This window comes from Otolemur garnettii, unplaced genomic scaffold (assembly GCF_000181295.1).
Source record: "Otolemur garnettii isolate 467f Iridium unplaced genomic scaffold, OtoGar3 scaffold00068, whole genome shotgun sequence".
In the NCBI taxonomy this organism is placed as follows: Eukaryota; Metazoa; Chordata; class Mammalia; order Primates; family Galagidae; genus Otolemur; species Otolemur garnettii.
Genome location: NW_003852463.1, coordinates 9105384 through 9110383, shown reverse-complemented (window position 1 = coordinate 9110383; position 5000 = coordinate 9105384). Strand labels below are relative to the sequence as shown.

Genomic DNA, 5000 nt, shown 5'->3' with positions numbered 1-5000 from the left:
TGGACTGCTTTTCCTGAGCCCCTCCCCCCCCCCACTGTGGTAGATTTTGTGTTCAACTAATGCAGTTAAAGCTTAAAAGAGAATTCCTTATCTGACTCTAAAAAGACTGCTTTATTGAAGTTGACTCTGAGCCCACAGTAGGTACATAGTTTAAAATCTGGTTTTATGATCATGTTTCACCAGAGTACTGTTAAGACAACAAAGGAATTTTGTTGTCTCACTTAGTTGAGCTCTATATTCCAATTAAAATCATAAAGTTTACAATGAATTTAGCATGATTAATTTGAAAACAAAAACAGGAAAGTTGGGGTTTTTTTAGGCACATGTATGCTGTTTGCACTGGGAATAACTTCTACAGATATAATTTTAAACATTTGGGACATTTTATTGTTCAAAGAAAAGTTGCTGACTTCATCACAACTACACGCCTAGTAAAAACGGAGCCTGGAATAGTAAACTAGTTCAGAGCTGAGGCAGAAACAGGTAACCTCTGACCTCTGACTTTTAGTGGAAATTGATATGCAGTATAAATCCAAGGGGCCTTTTTTCTTTCAAGTGTGTGTATGTGTACGTTACAGCGTTGCTGTTCACAGGGCCCCAGTTAAGGTGGTGTCAGCACTTTCAATATAAAGCCCAACTTTCATAACTCTACTTACACTATGAGTTTTCAAAAAGGTGTAAATGGAATCTAAATTCTTTTTCCTGTAGCCTGAAATTGCTACATGGGGTCACAGACTACCATTTTGTTTGTTTCTTTTTCTTTTGCGTTTCTTGCTATTTAAAGCCTAGCATCTGAGAATAGGCAGCTGTTTGTCGCATTGAAGGCTTGCAAATGGCTGAAATGCACTTGAATTTAAAATTGTAATGCATAAGTTTGCCCAAACATAATCTGATAAGAGGATTTTCAGTGGACAAATACCCAATACCAGTTCTTCCCCTCTGACAGCCAGTAACAAGGAATTAGGAATTCCGTGTGCTGCTTTTTCCTTCAAGTCTTCTCCCAAGGTTTATTTAGTAATAAGTTTGATTGGGACCAGGAACCATATATTCCTCACATTACTAGTTACCCTCATAGGATGTTTCTTAGTGCATTTTTTCTCTTTCTGTTTTTATATTTAAGACCACCACTTAGTTTTTTATAAAGCATTTTCACAAATTTTTTTTTTTTAGTGATTATTTCTTTTGTTTTATTTCAAATGAATAGGACAGTATGAATGTTTAGGTTACATTGTTCTCACTTCCAAGGGAAAGTTCAAGCTGTAGTTGAGCCCCTCCCCCAGGGGCCATGCTGGACCCCATACACTGTGCACATTAGGTGAGATCCAACCAATTGCCCTCCCCAGCCCGCCTTCCCTTCCCCTCCTCTCCCCTCCCTCCTCACTAGACTACATTTGTGTTTTACCCTTTATGCATTTTCACACACAGTTATTTTCCTGAGTGGCAGATAAAATAGGTCTGCTCCAATCCCATTTGACAGATGAGGAAACTAAGATGTGGGTGTGTTGAGTGACTTGTTAAGGTCCCAGGCAGTGTCAGATCTAAACTTACAGTTTCCTTCTCATCACACTTTCTTTCCTCATCTCTCTACCAATGAACTTAAGTGAACTTAAATCAGTTACCTTCCCTATGATCAGTTAGAAACTTACTGTGCTGATTCCCCCTGCCCCCTCAGCCAGCTTGACAGCAGAGGTGCTGGGAGCCACACCTGCTGTCCAACTTGCCTGCCCCGGTGGCTTTTCTTTGGCAGTGAGATCTTTCTTGCTAAGTGCGGGATGATGCCTGAAAGTGTTGCAGCAACAACTTATGCACCTTTCCATGCTGACCAGGACCTTTCTAAACCTTTTTCTCATCCCCGAGACCTGCGGGGCTGGGTCTCTGTGCAGCTTTTGGATTAACTGTGCACAATGGCCTTTCCATGTTCCCCTGTCTGCCTTTTCTGGCAGGCATGGCTGTGTGAGCTGTGCCAGCATTTGGCCCATAGTACATGTCCTAAATAGTTATTTACACAGTTTGAGTCCATTTTAGTCAACTGGGTAAATAACAGCCCTCTTCAAAAGATTTATAAATCTATAAATATGTCTTTATACATACCCAATAGACAGAAATAGCTCAATCTGTCAAGAACACATCCAAAGAGGTGTTTCCCCCAAAGACGGGAGTAATACATATTTTAAAAATTCCTCTACTATATTATTTGTACTCCATTTCTTTGTTCTCATTCTTTTCAATGTTTATCACTTCATTATGGCACCTGTGGTACAAAAAATGAAAAAGAAAAGAAAAGAAGACGAAATCCTCCAGGATTCGGATCTTTGTTAAATACCCTTATCTGATGCACAGCGTAGGTATGTCCCAGGTGATACATAACTGAGTCCTATTCTTTTGGACTTCAACATAACAAAGTAAGTTATATAGGAAAATTTTAATGTTCTAACAGATTTCATAATACAATAATAGTTTCTAGTTAGAGCTCCAGCAATGTGGGGGATTTTGAGTAGCTTGTAAGTTGCCAAATTAGTAGCTGTTGTGATCAATTAAATAGTTTTAGCGAAGATTTTTACCTAAGCGTTAAAAAAATATATAAACTCCCCAGTCCTGAGCATTCTAAAGAGAATATATAAGATGTGTAATTGAGAAAATACCAAAGATACTGTTATTCTGGGATTTAATATTCATGATTTACATAATGTATCTTTTCCCCCAATTCGAATTATTTATCGTGACAATTCTTCCTATGATGTCTACTTTCATTCAATGTTCATACTGGTGGCCCCTGGCAGGAAATTGATTCTTTAATGGTGAAGCCCCTTTATGTTGGTATTTCGGGGGCAGGCTCTGACATCTGTGTGGGGTGGGGCATCCTGCCACTGTTGCTATTACAACATTGATTTTGTTTACACTTTAACTTCCTCAAGCACTTCCAGGGATATTAGATTGAATCTTTACTTTATCCTTGGCAGTTATTTTCTTTATTTTCCCATTTCACTGGAGGAAGAAGTAGTAACTCAGAACTATTGAAGAATGAGTAACTGTCAGAGTAAGTTCCAGGGTCTTAGTCTGTGGCTTTGTAACTGTTTTAGGAGAGGGTGTCTGTTTTCAGGACTGCCGAGTAGTGTCCATAATATGAGGTCCCCGATGGCAGGGAAAGACGCCTTCTGTGTGTCTCCTCTTGCCTGACTGTGCATGGCTGCCCTAGCCATCACATCAGGGCTGCTCTGGGAAGCATCTGTTTTGGAGCTGAAGAACATTAAGCAAATCTGGTGCCTCTTCACACGGCCATTGTCTTCCTTCCTAGCAGGGCTGCCTTGGCCACTCTGTATCTCATACGCATCTTCAGCTATGATTGACCACATTGACAGTTTGGTTCCAAGTCAGGAGAGCTAAATAAATGATGGTAATAAAATAACAAAATATGATATTAAGGGCTGTCTGTCAGTCAGCGTGGGTACTTACTTCGCTGACTTTGTGAGTGTGATCGTGGAGGCTCAAAGAGGCAAGGAGGAGACTCACCCAAGGCCATGTTCTCGTTGATGGGGAAGGCAGGACTTGGACATGGGCAGTCTGACTCCAAGCCCAACCTCCTGACAACTACACCCTACTTGATGTAGTACTTTAATGTGGCGTTGGAATGGAAAAAGAGATCATTTGACAGATACTCGGTTAACAGTTTGATGCCTCTTTTCCTGGTCATCTGTCCTGAGCCTGGCACTGTGCTCTGTCACAGTGACTTGGCCATGAATGAGACAGAACCAGCCTTAGACTCAGAGAGGTAAAACTCTGCTGAGGAGTAAGAACCAAGGTCTGCCTGCTAAGTGGAATGACGACTGAGATGTCTACAAAGGGACCGTGGCGATTGAGATGACTAATTGCTATTATGTGCTAAGAGCCTCTACCAAGTCACTCATTCAAACAGTTACTGAATTGAGAATAGGAGCATGGAAAACAACCAATGATATTTCTTTTGCAGGACGCCTCCCTCTTAAAACTCATCCTATTTTCTCTTTTGTGAGGATAAAGAAAAAAGTATTATTTCCACATTGAAATTTGATGTAAAATGTTTCAATCCTAAAGTAATCTCATGATTGCTGGAACCTCTAAATACCTCTATGAACTACTCCTTTGGGGGGGCAGGACTCAGATCAACAGCAGTACGCCTAAAAAAACCAAATGGCAAAATTGGTATTGCTTTTTAAAGAGGAATATTTGAAAAGCACAGCTATTTCTTTATAATAATGTATTAATAATTACAATCCCTCCCACCATCCCCCATCCCCCTCCACACCAGCTTTTGTATGAGTTCAGGCAACCTATAGGCGGAAGGCGATTCCATTTATTATTGAGGGGAATCTCAAGGCAGTTAGCGGTTCCAGACCTGTGAAGCCGGCAGGCAGAGCTGCCTGGGAGGGGGTGGGGAGAGAGGGAGGTGGGGAAGGACCACATTAGGTTCCAGATGACTGAGCAACGATTTATATACCAGCTCGCCTTTTTACATGAAGAAGAAAAGTAATAACAGCCCAAACCCAGGCATTTGAAACAGTCAGCTGTCCGATGAATAATGGGATAGGTGGGAAGGAGCGCTCTGATTGGATGTCTTAATGAGCACATTTCGCACACAGTTTGGGCTGCAGTTCCCCTTGACCTTTGCCCTTTATTGACCAAACTGACACTTCATTTTTCACATACTTCCAATTATGGCTCGGCTTAAGTGTTGCCCTCCCTCCTTTATTTCTTTCCTATGGACAACTTGAGAGTGGTTGAGGCCACAGAAGATATTTTAATTTGAAAAACTACCATAGCGACTCAGGTTTAGGATGTAATCTGAACCTGCTGTCAGGTTGCAGCTTTTCAGATGAAAATATAAAGTTAATGCTGCTTGTTTAGAAACAGTTTTAAAAAAAGAAATTAAGAAAGGAAAAGAAAATACAAAGTATTTTAAAGACAAAAGGTTTACAATAATCTAAGAACCTCGAAAATGAAGAGAAATGTTTACAAAATGGTTA

General features: G+C 40.6%; 1 protein-coding gene across 2 annotated transcripts in view; it reads left to right on the top strand.

The window, feature by feature from the left end:
• The window catches only part of MEIS1 (Meis homeobox 1), a 133528-nt gene that overhangs the window by 29987 nt on the left and 98541 nt on the right, over positions 1–5000 (top strand). The window lies entirely within an intron of this gene.